Consider the following 16,896-nt stretch of genomic DNA (forward strand, 5'->3'; position numbering starts at 1 on the left):
CACCGCTGAAGAGGGCCCCGCCGTCCTGAAAGGCACCGCTGAAGAGGGCTCCGCCGTCCTGAAAGGCACTGCTGAAGAGGGCCCCGCCGTGCAGGAAGGCACCGCTGAAGGGGGCCCCGCCGTGCAGGAAGGCACCGCTGAAGAGGGCCCCGCCGTCCACAAAGGCACCGCTGAAGAGGGCCCCGCCGTGCAGGAAGGCACCGCTGAAGAGGGCCCGCCGTCCTGAAAGGCACCGCTGAAGAGGACCCCGCCAAGACAGGCCCCGCTCCGCTGGGCCCCGCCGTCTCAAGCTCCGCTCCGCTGGGCCCTTCATCTCAAGCACCGCTCCGCTGGGCCCCGCCGTCTCAAGCACCGCTCCGCTGGGCCCTTCCTGTCAAGCACCGCTCCGCTGGGCCCTTCATCTCAGGCACCGCTCCGCTGGGCCCCGCCGTCTCAAGCACCGCTCCGCTGGGCCCTTCCTGTCAAGCACCGCTCTGCTGGGCCCTTCATCTCAGACACCGCTCCGCTGGGCCCTGCCGTCTCAAGCACTGCTCCGCTGGGCCCTTCCTGTCAAGCACCGCTCCGCTGGGCCCTTCCTGTCAAGCACCGCTCCGCTGGGACCTTCCTGTCAAGCACCGCTCCGCTGGGCCCTTCATCTCAGGCACCGCTCCGCTGGGCCCCGCCGTCTCAGGCACCGCTCTGCTGGGCCCTTCATCTCAGGCACCGCTCCGCTGGGCCCCGCCATCTCAAGCACCGCTCCGCTGGGCCCTTCCTGTCAAGCACTGCTCCGCTGGGCCCCGCCGTCTCAAGCACCGCTCCGCTGGGCCCTTCCTGTCAAGCACCGCTCCGCTGGGCCCCGCCGTCTCAAGCACCGCTCCGCTGGGCCCCGCCGTCTCAAGCACCGCTCCGCTGGGCCCTTCCTGTCAAGCACCGCTCCGCTGGGCCCTTCATCTCAGGCACCACTCCGCTGGGCCCCGCCGTCTCAAGCACCGCTCCGCTGGGCCCTTCCTGTCAAGCACCGCTCCGCTGGGCCCCGCCGTCTCAAGCACCGCTCCGCTGGGCCCTTCCTGTCAAGCACCGCTCCGCTGGGCCCTTCCTGTCAAGCACCGCTCCGCTGGGCCCTTCATCTCAGGCACCGCTCCGCTGGGCCCCGCCGTCTCAAGCACCGCTCCGCTGGGCCCTTCATCTCAAGCACCGCTCCGCTGGGCCCCGCCGTCTCAAGCACTGCTCCGCTGGGCCCTTCCTGTCAAGCACCACTCCGCTGGGCCCTTCATCTCAGGCACCGCTCCGCTGGGCCCCGCCGTCTCATGCACCGCTGGGCCAATGACTGTGCCGGTTCTGTGTCGTGCCAATGTTCACGCTGCACTCGGCCCACCCTGCCTCCTCCATTGCCTGTGGAGACTGTTATCCACTTGATGGACTGTGACTTTGCACTCCCCAGGATATGACAGTGGGCAAGCCACCCACTTGTGAGACTTGAGAGACTGTGGCTTTGCACTCCCCAGGATATGACAGTGGGCAAGCCACCCACTTGTGAGACTTGAGAGACTGTGGCTTTGCACTACCCAGGATTGGACGGTGGGCATGGTGGCCCCTACTTGGATCTGGCGTCGTGGACTCATGTGGCTGTGGTGCCCCCCCTTCCCTTCCCCCTGAGGTGCCTGTAGTTTTGTCATGTGATGCCCCTGCAGTGTTCTCTCCAACGGACTCAGGTCTCCTTTGTGGGCTTTGCCCATGTGTTGATACACTTCGGCCCACGGACATTTGCATTTTCTGTGACTGTGCGGGACTTTCTGCCTCTATTTCTCGGTCACGCAATGTTTACATTAGATAATATTTCCATCATTTTCCTATTTTGCCATGTCTTCAATGAACCTATTTTGTACATAAATGTTGTTTCTCACTTGAATCATATCTTTTCGTTATTCCGGGGGGTTTGGGTGGGGTATTTTTGACTTGGTGCTCTGCATTGGTGTGTAGATAGTTGGGGGGTGGCTGTGATGCGTATGTGTGTGCCCGTAACCCTTCCTCCTCCTCCCCTCCCCTGTGTCGTAGGTGCGGTACTCACCGTTGTCGTCTGCGCCGGAGTTCGTACTCGTGGTAGATGAGCAGGTAGACGAGAGCGGGTAGGATGTGTAATTCGGGCTCCTTGCTGTCCTCCGTCCTCGTGGAGTGTATAGAGGTGAGCGTTTTCCCGTTCGTAGTCTGTTTCCGCCGTGTTTTTAACCGCGGGGCTCCCGCCCCGGATGAGGTGGCGGATTGGTGAGTTGTGATAGGGTGGGCGGTACTTTGTCTGCCGCCTGCCTGTTGGCGGTGACCGCCGCGCTGTTTGTCTGTCCCGCCGTGGCGGTCGGAGTGGTAAAGTGGCGGGCTGTGTTGGCAGTTCCCGCCAGGGTCAGAATTCCATTTTTTGAACCGCCAGCCTGTTGGCGGATTGGCCGCCGCTTTATCACCGACCGCCAGGGTCAGAATGACCCCCAGTGTCTCTAGAGAGACTAGCTGACAGTTTAGACATCACTGAAAATTTGTGTATTGACAGTGGCATAAAAGAAAAAATCGAAATTTATTCCAAAAGGAACCCATCGTAATACAGATATTTTCAATGAAGGGGTCATGAAGGCTCTTTATAGATTATATGATGGACATCATAGGGGACACCATGGACCCAATAATTTAACATCTGGGGAGAAGGAAGCATTGTGCAATCTGAAGAGGAATGTTTCCATAGTAAAAAGAAAAGTGGATAAGGGTGGCAATCTAGTCATCATGAATAACAGATTATTTACAGGAAACTGATAGACAACTAGGGGATGCTGATTGCTATGAATTGGTGACTTATAACCCTATGAAAGAAGTTGCTTCCTTTATCAATATGAGACTCAGCGAACGGGCAGAGAGTTGCTTGATTTCAGATGATGAACATTGTTACTTACAGGTTAATTTTCCATGCATTCACATCCTACCGAAAAACGCTAAAAGGGGGCCTTTCCCTCCGTGAAGGTTTATAATATCTGGGGTGGCCTCCCCGATGAACGTCTTTCGGAATATGTTGATAAGATCTTATAGCCATTTATTTATAATTTGCCATCTTACATTAAGGATAGCAAGGATATTCTGAATACATTTGATGATATAGAGTGGTTGGAGGACCTGCTATTTGTTACTTAGGATGTGGCATGCCTTTATACCCTTATTAGAAAGGTTTTTGGTATCCAGGCAGTGAAATTCTTTTGGAGATGATTGACATCATCTTCACTAATAATTTATTTCTACACAATGGGCGTTGGAAGCAAAAAAAGCAAGGGACTGCGATGGGTTCCAGGTTTGCTCCCTCGTACCCTGGCTTATTTATGGTCTGATGGTCTATAGGGTTGGGGGCTGCTCCCTTGGGCATGGCTATTTAAATGGAGCATCAGTCTAACTTTCCCTGCAGGGGGTGGATGAAGGCAATTACCCCCAGTCTGCCCCCTGGGAGGGCAGATAGGCCAGAGAAAAGGATTTATTGTTTTTAAATACAGAAGTGGGGGCTGTCCACAATGGGTATGGCCATGCCCCCACCCTATTTAAATGGGGTGTCATTCTTCCTGATCCCTCTGAGGGCAGATGCACCAATCTGTCCTCAGCAGGAGTAAAAGCACACTAGTTGCCAGGGAAAGCATTTTTTTTTTTAAATAAAAGGATGAGGGCTGCTCACCATGGGCATGGCCATGGTCCCTCTCCAACTAAATGGGCCATCAGTCTTTCTGCCGCCCAAGGTGGTGTTGGGGTTATTACCCATATCAGTCACCTCAGATGGCAGATGGCAGAAAGACCACTAGATGCCAGGGAAAGCACTTTCTTTAAATATATGGATGGGGGCCATATCATGTGCTTGGTCATGCCCCACCTCATTTAAATGGGGCATCACTCTTTCTGCCCCTCGGGGACAGATGGGGATAATTACCCACAATCTGCACCACTGTGGGTGACAGAAAGCCCACTAGACACCAGGCAAAGGCATTAAGGCCCTGATTTAAGAAAAGTGACGCTGACCCTAATGCCACTGTGTGCGCGCTGTATCTAAGATACTGCGCACCATGGTGGTAGTTATGGGAACTAGTGTCAAACATTTTGACACAAGTTTGGAGCTTTGCAGGATTAGCGTAAACATTTTTTACGCTAATCCTGCAAAGCCCATTAAGGCCCTTTAAAAACAATGACATGCCTCCTTTTAATGCCTGCTCTAATCAGGTGTTAAAAGTGCCAAAATAAATGACGCAAAGAAATCTTTTAGATTTCTTTGCACCATTTTTTGCCCCCTATAAAAAGCTAACGCTCCTTTTGCATACATTATGCCTGGTGCATGCCTGCATTGCACCACTTTGTAAATTTGGTGCAACGATTTTGGCTTCGTTGGGCCACATTAGCCTTAAATAAATGATGCTGTGGCGTAAGGTGGCGCTAGGGGCTCATAAATCAGCCCCTTAGTTTTTAATATATGGGTGGGGATGCCCACCATAAACATGACCATGCTCCCACCCCAACTAAATGTGGCATCATTTACAAAGCCATCCTGGGTAGCACCCCTGCTGATCTTGCAGATAAGCTCATCATCTCTGGGGGTTTTCACCACACCTGCAGTCAAGACAGCATCAGCCTGCAGACTATAAAGTGTGAAAAAGAGAAAATTAAGTCAGCTGGCCTTTTAGATCTATGTACCTTGGATCTATAACAATATAGACATATGCATGAGGACTGCCCTAACACTGCTCTAGCATCCAAAGACTCGCCTCTTTAAATAGCATCACAATGCATCTACTACCCACCTACCTCTCCTATCACTTTTTTTCTTTATGCTTGTCTTTGACCATGTACAGTGGTCTGCCCTTTTTGACTAAGTTCACACTATAGAAATAATAAATACATATATACATACAGATGCACAAATAATAATTCTCAGCACTTGCTACTTTGGGAGAACAACAACAATCAGCATTACCCCCATATGTGTTTAACATGCGCTTTAATAAAGACATATATAGACCTTCTATAAAATAACAAAACAAATCAAATAAGATATTCAGCCCTACTATGGAATTCCACAATTTCTAAATAAAACAACCTTGTGCTATTGAGAGACTAGATAGTGTGATTGGCACTCAATGAGTTTCTAGCATTCCAAAAAAGAGTGGCCACTGTATCAAGATCTACATGAAGTAGGACACTGTTTCCCTTGGATATTGTGGGCTTACTGTTGCATACAGGTTGTGAGAAAACAGGGCTGATTGCAGAGGCCCCCTAACTTTTTGCCCACATTTTCCACTTTTTGCTGGTGTTTTCCTGACTCTGATGGTGCCCTTGGTACTGCTAACCAGTCCCAGGGCCTGTGCTCTGTGTAAAATGGATATGCAAATTAGGCTAATTATATTACCTATAAGTCCCTAGTATATGGTAGGGCATGTAGGTTTAGGGACCACAGCATAGGTAGTGCACCCATAGGTGCACTGCTGAGGTGCCCAGTGTCATTTTAAAGGCAGGCCTGCCTTGCTGGCTGCTTTTATATTAAAGTTATATGCAAATTCGACTTTGGAATTAAAAGTAGTTCCAAAGTCTTAAACTACCTTATTTTTACATATAAGTCACCCCTACGGTGTGCCCTATGTGCCCCTAGGGCTGGGTGCCATGTAACTATAAGCAGGGACTTTATAAAAATAGTTTTGTAAGCCCTGGTGAGGTAAAAACAGCCAAATTTGTTTTTCCCTCATTGTAGTAAATGGCCTTCATAGGCTAGAATGGGGAGACTTTATTTAAATTTTTAAAGTCTCCTTAAATGATGCATACCAAGAATTTGGTATCAGATTAATTGTTGTAATAAATCCCACAACTTCCAGTTGTTGGATTTAATATAACTTGTTCAGGTAAAGAGTTTTAAACTTTACCAGAAAAGTTGACAATTTCAGCCCTGCATTGTTTTTGCTGCAGTGCTCTGATTGGCCAGCCTCTAGCAGCTTGGCGAAGCTGCCCTGATGAGGTGTGAAGTGGCCTGGCTTCACACAAAGGAATGTGCCTGTGGGAAGGAATCTCCCCTCAGCAGATGGTGAGGCAGGAAGGGGGAGGGCTGCCAGACTAGTCTTCAAAGGCAGAGAAGGACATTTGGAGCAACCAGCAACACCCCCACATCCTGCAACCCCAGACAACTAGGTGTCCCCTTGATTAGATTAGGAGAGGGCAGGAGAGGGGTGTGATTATGATTTTTAGCCACACCAGTGGGTGGGCTCAGCCAGATGTAACCTTCAAAAATCAGATTCAGCCATGATGGATTTTTGGAGAATGTTGCCTCCTGGGATAGATTTTTGCCACACTTCCCAGGAAGTGGTCATCACAGGGGGAAGGACCCTGCACCTGATTGGAGAACCAGGACCCCCCTGCTTTTCACCCAGGAGCAAGGATAAAACTGGCAGACCTGCACCCACACCTCAGTTCCCTACCACATCCAACAAGGAAGAACAACAGAAGAAGAAGGACTGCCCTGCTGGACCCCTGGCCTGCACCTGGAACCTGCACTCAGAAGGAATGCACCAGCTGCACACTTGGGCTTCACCACAAGAAGGACTGTGCCTGGCTTCAACTGGTTCAAGGAGGGACTCCCTGTTTGCTACAGGTGAAAAATTGCTAACCAGAGTCCCCTGCACCAATTCCTGAAGAAAGCGACCAGCTGACCACTGTCCAGTGGCCAAAAAGGAGTTTGCGCCAGGTGCATTCTAGGAGTTGCAGTCCGCACCCCCCAAGGACCATCTCAGAACTTCTGGACCCTTGGGGTGAGCTGTGGACCTCAAAAGAACATTAAAAGGACATCTGGGAGAAGCCCCTGAAGTTTGAAGAAGTTTGGACAACTTTTAAAAAAAAGCTCCATGGAGGGACCGACCCGCCGCAGCAACTCTAGCCGGCTTGCCTCAACCGTGACCCGGCCTGATGTGCTGGTTCGTCCCGGTAAAGAAAAATCTCCGAAAAGAGACTAAGGGGGTCATTCTGACCCCGGCGAGCGGTGGTCGCCGCCCGCATGGAGGGAGGCGCCATTCGGCCGCCCCGCGGTCAAAAGACCGCTGGGGCCATTCTAACTTTCCCGCTGGGCCGGTGGGCACTACATAAGGTAGCGCCCGCCGGCCCAGCGGGAAAGGGGCCTGCAACACAGAAGCCGGCTCCGAATGGAGCCGGCGGTGTTGCAGGTGTGCGACGGGTGCAGTTGCACTCGTTGGGCTTTTCACTGTCTGCTAGGGAGACCGCCGGACCCGGTTTTCCGACCGCGGCTGAATGGGCAATGAAGCACCGCCAGCCTGTTGGCGGTGCTTCTGTTGCCCGCGGCCCTGGTGGTCTTTGACTGCCAGGGTCGGAATGAGGGCCTAAGTCCGAAGGTAAAAAGATGACCGGGACCTCCCAGCCAGCGTATCCGAGGAGGGCTCCATGGACGTCGGATCAAGATCCAGGTGTACCCCAGTCGAAGGATTTTCACCTCGAAAAAACGACTAAGCCCGATGGTAAAAATCTCCACCGAGGATTCCAGCATCGCGTATCCGGAGAAGGGCTCCATGAGGTCGGATTGGACTGCCAGGTTCGTCCCGCTGAAGAAAATCTTCGAAAAAAAGACTAAGTGTGAAGGTAAACTTTTAACTGAGGCCTCCCGCGGCCTGTAGCCGAGCAGGGCTCCATCGCAGTCGGCCTTAAACTTTGACTTCGCCCCGGTCAAGGTGAAACCAGATGACACGATTGGCGCTTTTTGTTTCTAGGCGCTAAAAAAAAAAAACACCTTAAAAATTCATATCTCTGGTTCCCCTTATCTGATTTTATTCGTTTTGGTGTCATTTTAAAGATAAAAATATAATCTATTTTTATAAATTGGTTTTGGGTTTTTAAACTGTTTCCTGTGTTTTATTTAAATACTGTTTTGTGATATTTGAATGCTTTACACTCTGTCTCCTAAGTTAAGCCTTGACGCTCGTTGCCAGTCTACCAAGGGTTGAGCTGGGTTTAATTTACTGAGACCTAACTGGACCTTAGTGGAGGTTAGTGGCCTATTGCTAAGTGTAGGTACCTACCTGCCCTTACCAATAACCCATTTTCCAACATTCTTGGTGAGCAATGGTGGGATCCTGTACTTGTGTTCAGTATCACATTACAGTTTTAAGTAATGCAAATTAAAAATCCATTATATTGTCCTAGTGCAAACAATTTTTTAATTTTTAATTTGGATTAATTTCAATTATTGAATTTTTGTGATTTTTCTAAATTCTTGTTTTCAATTTTTGCAAAACGTTTTTGTTGACACAAAACTAGGGAACCATGGAGCTTGATCTGGCTAGCCTACCCACACTGACAGTAGTCCAGCTTAGGGGGTTGTGTACTGAAAGAGGGTTGCCTGCAACCACTGACCTCAGGAAGCATGTCCTGATCAAATCCCTGACAGCATGGGCTGAGGCCCAAGAGGTAGACCCAGAGGAAGCTCCAGAGGAGGGAGAAGTAGGGGAGGAAAAAAGCTCTAACCACTCAGGGGAGGGTGGGCATCTGAGCCTAAGTGAGGATGAGGAAGACCAGTCCTCATTACATACAGTCACTAGGGGCAGACCCAAAGCTAGTTGGGGGAAGGGGGTCCCTTCAGGAGGAGAGAACCTGTCCCTCAGAGAAAGAGAGCTGGAGGCCCAGCTAGCATTTATAGCTTTGGAAGCACAGAAGCTGGCCCTAGAAAAGAAGAAGTGGGCAAAGAAAGAGAAAAGAAATGGTGGCAGCGTCAGAGAAGTTGAGGTGTCCATGGGTGGGGGGGTTTGCCCCAGATTACCCAAGGGGGTGGTTCCTGCTTATGTAGAGGGGGATGATATAGACAAGTGGTTGGAGGCCTTTGAGAGGGCACTCCAAATGAGAAGGGTTAGGCCTCAATACTGGGGCTCCCTTTTGTGGGAGTTGGTCCCCAACTCAGGGAGGGATAGGCTTCTGACCTTAAGGGGGGAGGAGGCAGATTCATGCCCTAGTATGAAGAGGTGCTTAACCAAGAAGTTTGGTCTGACCCCAGAGCAGTATAGAATGAAGTTCAGGGACACCCAGAAGGTCAGTACCCAGTCTTGGGTTGACTTTGTAGACACCTCACTTAAGGCACTAGAGGGCTGGATTATTGTTAACACAGTAAATACCTATGAGGGGTTATACAATCTGATCATGAGAGAGCACATCTTGACCAATTGTACCCAAGAAAGGTTACACCAGCATCTAGTGGACTCTAAGCTGACCAACCCTAGAGAGCTAGGGGAGGCAGCTGATGAGTGTTTGAGAACCAGGGTGGTTGTCAAGTCCCAGGGGGGAGACTCCAAGAAGGGGGGGGTCAGGTCCCCAAAAACCTAAGGAGGGAGGTGGTAAGCCCACCACAGAGACTCCCTTTGTACCCCAGAACCCTAAGAAGGAGGAGAGTAAATCCCACTCCCACTCTGATAAGCAGAGACAGGGAGACCCAGGGATAAAAAAGATCTTGGACAGTAAGGCTTGCTTTGACTGTCAGCAGACAGGTCATTTCAGAGGAGATGCAGCCTGTCCAAAGAAGGTGGTTAGCACTGGGCTGTCCAGTGTAACCATGGAGGAGGACTCCTCAGATGATGAAGTCCTCCTAGCATTGAGCTGGGAGACAGGACCAGATGGTAAGCTGGTGATCCCTGAGGGTGGGAGTAGGCACTTCCACCCCATTCAGGTGAATGGGATCCCTCTCACTGGCCTGAGAGACACCTGTGCCAGTCACACTATAGTGAGTGACCGGTTAGTGACCCCAGACATGTATGTCCCAGGAGAGACAAGGAAAGTCAGGATAGCCACAGGGAAGGTCACATCCAAACCTGTAGCCATAGTGCCCCTAGAGAGGGAGGGTATCCTTGACTGGTTTAGGGTAGTAGTCAGTGCTGACCTCCCCCTAGATTGTATCCTGGGCAATGACCTCCCAGAGGTGAGTCTGGTCCCAGATGGGGCGGTCGCCCAGGGCGCCCCCCCAACCCAAAGTCCTGGGGAGTCAGTCCCTACAGTTAGGAGACAGGGGTCCCCAAGAAAAGGAAAGAAGAAACTGAAGGGTAGGCCACTCTTAAAGAGAGTTCCAGGGAGCCAAAAGCCTTCTGCCCCAGTCGGGGGGGAGCCCAGAATTGGCACTGGTGAGGCCTCAACTGACCCCAAGGAAGTCCTGAGTAGTCAGGAAACTGTCCAGATGCAAGGTGTTGCCCCTGCACTGACAGAAGGGAGAGTGGAAGGAGGGTGTCTGCCACAGGAGATGGTAGCCCCCCACTCTAGACAGCGAGAGGGGTGCAAGGACCCCACAGTTGCACCTAAAGCAGCTCAGCCACCTGTCAGTGGAGAGCTTAGGGTGTGGTTCTGGGTACTGACAGCTGTCAGTAGCCTCTGCTGGGTGCTAGCCTTCCTGGCAGCACTGTACTTGACCTGGGAGGCAGACCCCAGGGCCAATAGCCAAGTAGGCCCCCTGACCCTGTTGGTCATGGTGGGGTTGCTCAAGTGTTGGGTGACCTCTTTGGGTAAGCTAGGTGTTGCCCTAGCAAAGTTAGGAGTAGGGGAGGTTGGCACCTCACTACCCAAGTTAGCAAAGAGAGAGGAGGAAGACCCCCCTAGAGTGAAGTTTAAGTTTGAGATGTGTCCTTTCACTGTTGGGGTGGGTTCACTACCCAGAGGGACTGACCATGACAGGAGGATGGAAGGCATAGTAGGCCCTGCAAAGGGACAGCCAGTTTTCTTCACTGTCTTCCTCGCCTAACAAGCCAGGAAGACTCTCCCAGGGTTGGGCTGAGTCTCCTGGGCGTTTAGGCTGGGGGGTGGCTTGTGTGAGAAAACAGGGCTGATTGCAGAGGCCCCCTAACTTTTCGCCCCCATTTTCCACTTTTTGCTGGTGTTTAGCTGACTCTGATGGTGCCCTGTGTACTGCTAACCAGTCCCAGGGCCTGTGCTCTGTGTAAAATGGATATGCAAATTAGGCTAATTATAATTGGCTAAGTTAACCTACCTATAAGTCCATAGTATATGGTAGGGCATGTAGGTTTAGGGACCACAGCATAGGTAGTACACCCATAGGTGGACTGCTGAGGTGCCCAGTGTCATTGTAAAGGCAGGCCTGCCTTGCTGGCTGCTTTTAAATTAAAGTTATATGCAAATTCGACTTTGGAATTAAAAGTAGTTCCAAAGTCTTAAACTACCTTATTTTTACATACAAGTCACCCCTAAGGTGTGCCCTATATGCCCCTAAGATGGGGGCCATGTAACTAAAAGCAGGGACTTTATAAAAATTGTTTTGTAAGCCCTGGTGAGGTAAAAACAGCCAAATTCATTTTTCCCTCATTGTAGTAAATGGCCTTCATAGGCTAGAATGGGCAGACTTTATTTTAATTTTTAAAGTCTCATTAAATGATGCATACCAAGAATTTGGTATCACATTATTTGTTGTAATAAATCCCACAACTTCCAGTTGTTGGATTTAATATAACTTGTTCAGGTAAAGAGTTTTAAACTTTACCTGAAAAGTTGCCAATTTCAGCCCTGCATTGTTTTTGCTGCTGTGCTCTGATTGGCCAGCCTCTAGCAGATTGGCCAAGCTGCCCTGATGAGGTGTGAAGAGGCCTGGCTTCACACAAAGGAATGTGCCTGTGGGAAGGAATCTCCCCTCAGCAGATGGTGAGGCAGGAAGGGGGAGGGCTGCCAAACTGGTCTTCAAAGGCAGAGAAGGACATTTGGAGCAACCAGCAACACCCCCACATCCTGCAACCCCAGACAACTAGGTGCCCCCTTGATTAGATTAGGAGAGGGCTAGAGAGGGGTGTGTTTATGATTTTTAGCCACACCAGTGGGTGGGCTTAGCCAGATGTAACCTCCAAAAATCAGATTCAGCCATGATGGATTTTTGGAGAATATTGCCTCCTGGGATTGATTTTTGCCACACTTCCCAGGAAGTGGTCATCACAGGGGGAAGGACCCTGCACCTGATGAAGAACCAGGACCCCCCTGCTTTTCACCCAGGAGCAAGGATAAAACTGGCAGACCTGCACCCACATCTCAGTTCCCTACCACATCCGACAAGGAAGAACAACAGAAGAAGAAGGACTGCCCTGCTGGACCCCTGACCTGCACCTGGAACCTGCACTCAGAAGGACTGCACCAGCTGCACACTTGGGCTTCACCACAAGAAGGACTTTGCCTGGCTTCAACTGGTTCAAGGAGGGACTCCCTGTTTGCTACAGGTGAAAAATTGCTAACCAGAGTCCCCTGTACCAACTCCTGAAGAAAGCGACCAGCTGACCACTGTCCAGTGGCCAAAAAGGAGTTTGTGCCAGGTGCATTCTGGGAGTTGTAGTCCGCACCCCCCAAGGACCATCTCAGAACTTCTGGACCCTTGGGGTGAGCTGTGGACCTCAAAAGAACCTTAAAAGGACATCTGGGAGAAGCCCCAGAAGTTTGGAGAAGTTTGGACAACTTTTGAAAAAAAAGCTCCATAGAGGGACCGACCCGCCGCGGCAACTCTAGCCGGCTTGCCTCAACCGCGACCCGGCCTGATTTGCTGGTTCGTCCCGGTAAAGAAAAATCTCCGACAAAGAGTCTGAAGGTAAAAAGTTGACCGGGACCTCCCAGCCAGCGTATCCGAGGAGGGCTCCATGGACGTCGGATCAAGATCCAGGTTTACCCCGGTCGAAGGATTTTCACCTCGAAAAAACGACTAAGTCCGAAGATAAAAATCTCCACCGAGGATTCCAGCATTGTGTATCCGGAGAAGGGCTCCAGGAGGTCAGATTGGACTGGCAGGGTCGTCCCGCTGAAGAAAATCTTCAAAAAAAAGACTAAGGGGGTCATTCTGACCCTGGCGGTCGGTGTTAAAGCGGCGGGCAACCCGCCAACAGGCAGGCGGTAAAAAAAATGGAATTCTGACCCTGGCGGGAACCGCCAACACAGCCCGCCACTTTAACACTCCGACCGCCACGGCGGGGCAAACAAACAGCGCGGCAGTCACCGCCAACAGACAGGCGGCAGACAATGTACCGCCCGCCCTATCACAACTCACCAATCCGTCACCTTTTCCGGGGCGGGAGCCCCGCCGATAAAAACACGGCGGAAACAGACTACGAACGGGAAAACGCTCACATATACATACTCCACGAGTAACCTGGACAGCATGGAACCCGAATTAAACATCCTACCAGCTATTGTCTACCTGCTCATCTACCACGAGTACGAACGCCGGCGCAGACGACAACGGTGAGTACTGCACCGACGACACAGGGGAGGGGGGAGGAGGAAAGCTTACGGGCACACACATACGCCATACCTCCCCCCCCCCCCAACTACCTACACACCAATGCAGAGCAACAACTCAGAGGTTCGATGAAGTCATGGAAAATCATATATTTTAAATATTTAAAAAAACAAATGAACAGTGCTAAATCTAAATACATAGGCAAGAAGTCCAGCTCATTTTGTTAAAGTTCCACAGTCCGTGGGCCAATGTCCACAAACACATGGGCAAAGCCCACACAGGAGACCAGATACCGTTGGAGAGAACACTGCTGGGGCATCAGATGATAAAACTACAGGCACCTCAGGGGGAAGGGAAGGGAGGGCACCTCAGCCACAGGAGTCCACGACGCCAGATCCACGAGGCGCCTCCATGGCCACTGTGCCATCCTGGGGAGTGCAAAGCCACAGTCTCACAAGTCTCTACAGTGGGTGGATTGCCCACTGTGCCATCCTGAGGAGTGCAAAGCCACAGTCTCACAAGTCTCTACAGTGGGTGGATTGCCCACTGTGCCATCCTGGGGAGTGCAAAGCCACAGTCTCACAAGTCTCTACAGTGGGTAGATTGCCCACTGTGCCATCCTGGGGAGTGCAAAGCCACAGTCTCTCAAGTCTCTACAGTGGGTGGGTTGCCCACTGTGCCATCCTGGGGAGTTGAAAGCCACAGTCTTTCAAGTCTCTACAGTGGGTGGGTTGCCCACTGTGCCATCCTGGGGAGTTCAAAGCCACAGTCCATCAGATTGATAACCGACTCCACTGGTATTGGAGGAGGCAGGGTGCTCAGAGTGCAGCGTGAACACCAGCTGGACACAGAACCGGCACTGTCAATGGGCCAGCGGTGCTTGAGATGGCGAGGCCCAGCAGAGCGGTGCCTGAGATGAAAGGCCCAGCGGAGCGGTGCTAGATTTGAAGGGCCCAGCGGAGCGGTGCTTGACAGGAAGGGCCCATCGGAGCGGTGCTTGAGACGGCGGGGCCCAGCGGAGCGGTGCTTGACAGGAAGGGCCCAGCGGAGCGGTGCTTGACAGGAAGGGCCCAGCGGAGCGGTGCTTGACAGGAAGGGCCCAGGGGAGCAGTGCTAGAGTTGAAGGGCCCAGCGGAGTGGTGCTTGAGATGGCGGGGCCCAGCGGAGCGGTGCTTGACAGGAAGGGCCCAGCGGAGCGGTGCTAGAGTTGAAGGGCCCAGCGGAGCGGTGCTTGAGACGGCGGGGCCCAGTGGAGCGGTGCTTGACAGGAAGGGCCCAGCGGAGCGGTGCTAGAGTTGAAGGGCCCAGCGGAGCGGTGCTTGAGACGGCGGGGCCCAGCGGAGCGGTGCTTGACAGGAAGGGCCCAGCGGAGCGGTGCTTGAGACGGCGGGGCCCAGCGGAGCGGTGCTTGACAGGAAGGGCCCAGCGGAGCGGTGCTTGACAGGAAGGGCCCAGCGGAGCGGTGCTAGAGTTGAAGGGCCCAGCGGAGCGGTGCTTGAGACGGCGGGGCCCAGCGGAGCGGTGCTTGACAGGAAGGGCCCAGCGGAGCGGTGCTAGAGTTGAAGGGCCCAGCGGAGCGGTGCTTGAGACGGCGGGGCCCAGCGGAGCGGTGCTTGACAGGAAGGGACCAGCGGAGCGGTGCTTGAGACGGCGGGGCCCAGCGGAGCGGTGCTTGACAGGAAGGGCCCAGCGGAGCGGTGCTTGACAGGAAGGGCCCAGCGGAGCGGTGCTATAATTGAAGGGCCCAGCGGAGCGGTGCTTGAGACGGCGGGGCCCAGCGGAGCGGTGCTTGACAGGAAGGGCCCAGCGGAGCGGTGCTTGACAGGAAGGGCCCAGCGGAGCAGTGCTAGAGACGGCGGGGCCCAGCGGAGCGGTGCTTGACAGGAAGGGCCCAGCGGAGCGGTGCTTGACAGGAAGGGCCCAGCGGAGCGGTGCTAGAGTAGAAGGGCCCAGCGGAGCGGTGCTTGAGACGGCGGGGCCCAGCGGAGCGGTGCTTGACAGGAAGGGCCCAGCAGAGCGGTGCTAGAGTTGAAGGGCCCAGCGGAGCGGTGCTTGAGACGGCGGGGCCCAGCGGAGCGGTGCTTGACAGGAAGGGCCCAGCGGAGCGGTGCTAGAGACGGCGGGGCCCAGCGGAGCGGTGCTTGACAGGAAGGGCCCAGCGGAGCGGTGCTAGAGTTGAAGGGCCCAGCGGAGCGGTGCTTGAGACGGCGGGGCCCAGCGGAGCAGTGCTTGACAGGAAGGGCCCAGCGGAGAGGTGCTTGAGACGGCGGGGCCCAGCGGAGTGGTGCTTAACAGTAAGGGCCCAGCGGAGCGGTGCTTGACAGGAAGGGCCCAGCGGAGCGGTGCTAGAGTTGAAGGGCCCAGCGGAGCGGTGCTTGAGACGGCGGGGCCCAGCGCAGCGGTACTTGACAGGAAGGGCCCAGCGGAGCGGTGCTTGACAGGAAGGGCCCAGCGGAGCGGTGCTTGACAGGAAGGGCCCACCGGAACGGTGCTAGAGTTGAAGGGCCCAGCGGAGCGGTGCTTGAGATGAAGGGCCCAGCGGAGCGGTGCTTGAGACGGCAGGGCCCTGTTCAGCAGTGCCTGTCTTGGCGGGGCCCTGTTCAGCGGTGCCTGTCTTGGCGGGCCCTCTTCAGCGGTGCTCTTCACGGCGGGGCCCTGTTCAGCGGTGCCTGTCTTGGCGGGGCCCTGTTCAGCGGTGCCTGTCTTGGCAGGGCCCTCTTCAGCGGTGCCTGTCTTGGCGGGCCCCTGTTCAGCGGTGCCTGTCTTGGCGGGGCCCTCTTCAGCAGTGCTCTTCACGGCGGGGCCCTCTTCAGCGGTGCTCTGCACGGCGGGGCCCTCTTCAGCGGTGCTCTTCACGGCGGGGCCCTCTTCAGTGGTGCTCTTCACGGCGGGGCCCTCTTCAGCGGTGCCTGTCTTGGCGGGGCCCTCTTCAGCGGTGCCTGTCTTGGCGGGGCCCTCTTCAGCGGTGCTTGTCCTGTCTTTCAAGGGAGCCAGACCTGGCCAGGACTCCCCGCTTAGTCGCCCTCCGACCGTGCGGTTGCTGGCCCCTCCTGTGATGGAGTCCTGGGCCCGTGGGTGTCCTCCGTCACACCCGGTATGGGGCTGGTGGGGCCCTCCTGGTCCACGCGCCTGCTGGCTGACTTCTCCGCCCTGCTGCCCTTGCCCTCCTTCGAGGAAGCTCTCTGGCCCTTGCCTCCCCTTGATGTTGTGGCAGGTGACGGGCCACGACTACGCTCCTTGGTGGCAGCCGTCTCAGCCTTCTCGCGCCGGCCCTTTGTTCTTCGGGTTCTCTTCCCAGGGGGTGGGCTGGCTGTCCCCTTGCTGCTGGCCGATGTGTCTGCACTCGGGAAAGGTGGACTCCAAAACCTGTGCACAATGGTCGCCCTCGATGCAGGGCTGGTGGTGGCTGAGGTGCTCTTAGGACTCTTACCAGATGGAGGGGGTGGGTCAGGTGATGCAAAGAGGTTAACTTTGGAGAGGAAAAGTTTTTTAGGAGCAATGGGAATGGTAGGTGCAGTGGGTATGGGAGTGGAGGAAGAGGATGTGGTTGTAGGAGAGTCAAGTGTGCTGTCTGTGGGTGCAGGTGCTTGTGACGTAGGCTGTGGTGAGGTGGATGGCTGTTGGGTGGGTGGCTGCCTGCGTTTGTGTGTTTTGGAAGAGGGGGTGACAGA

The sequence above is a fragment of the Pleurodeles waltl genome, chromosome 8, assembly GCF_031143425.1.
Source record: "Pleurodeles waltl isolate 20211129_DDA chromosome 8, aPleWal1.hap1.20221129, whole genome shotgun sequence".
In the NCBI taxonomy this organism is placed as follows: Eukaryota; Metazoa; Chordata; class Amphibia; order Caudata; family Salamandridae; genus Pleurodeles; species Pleurodeles waltl.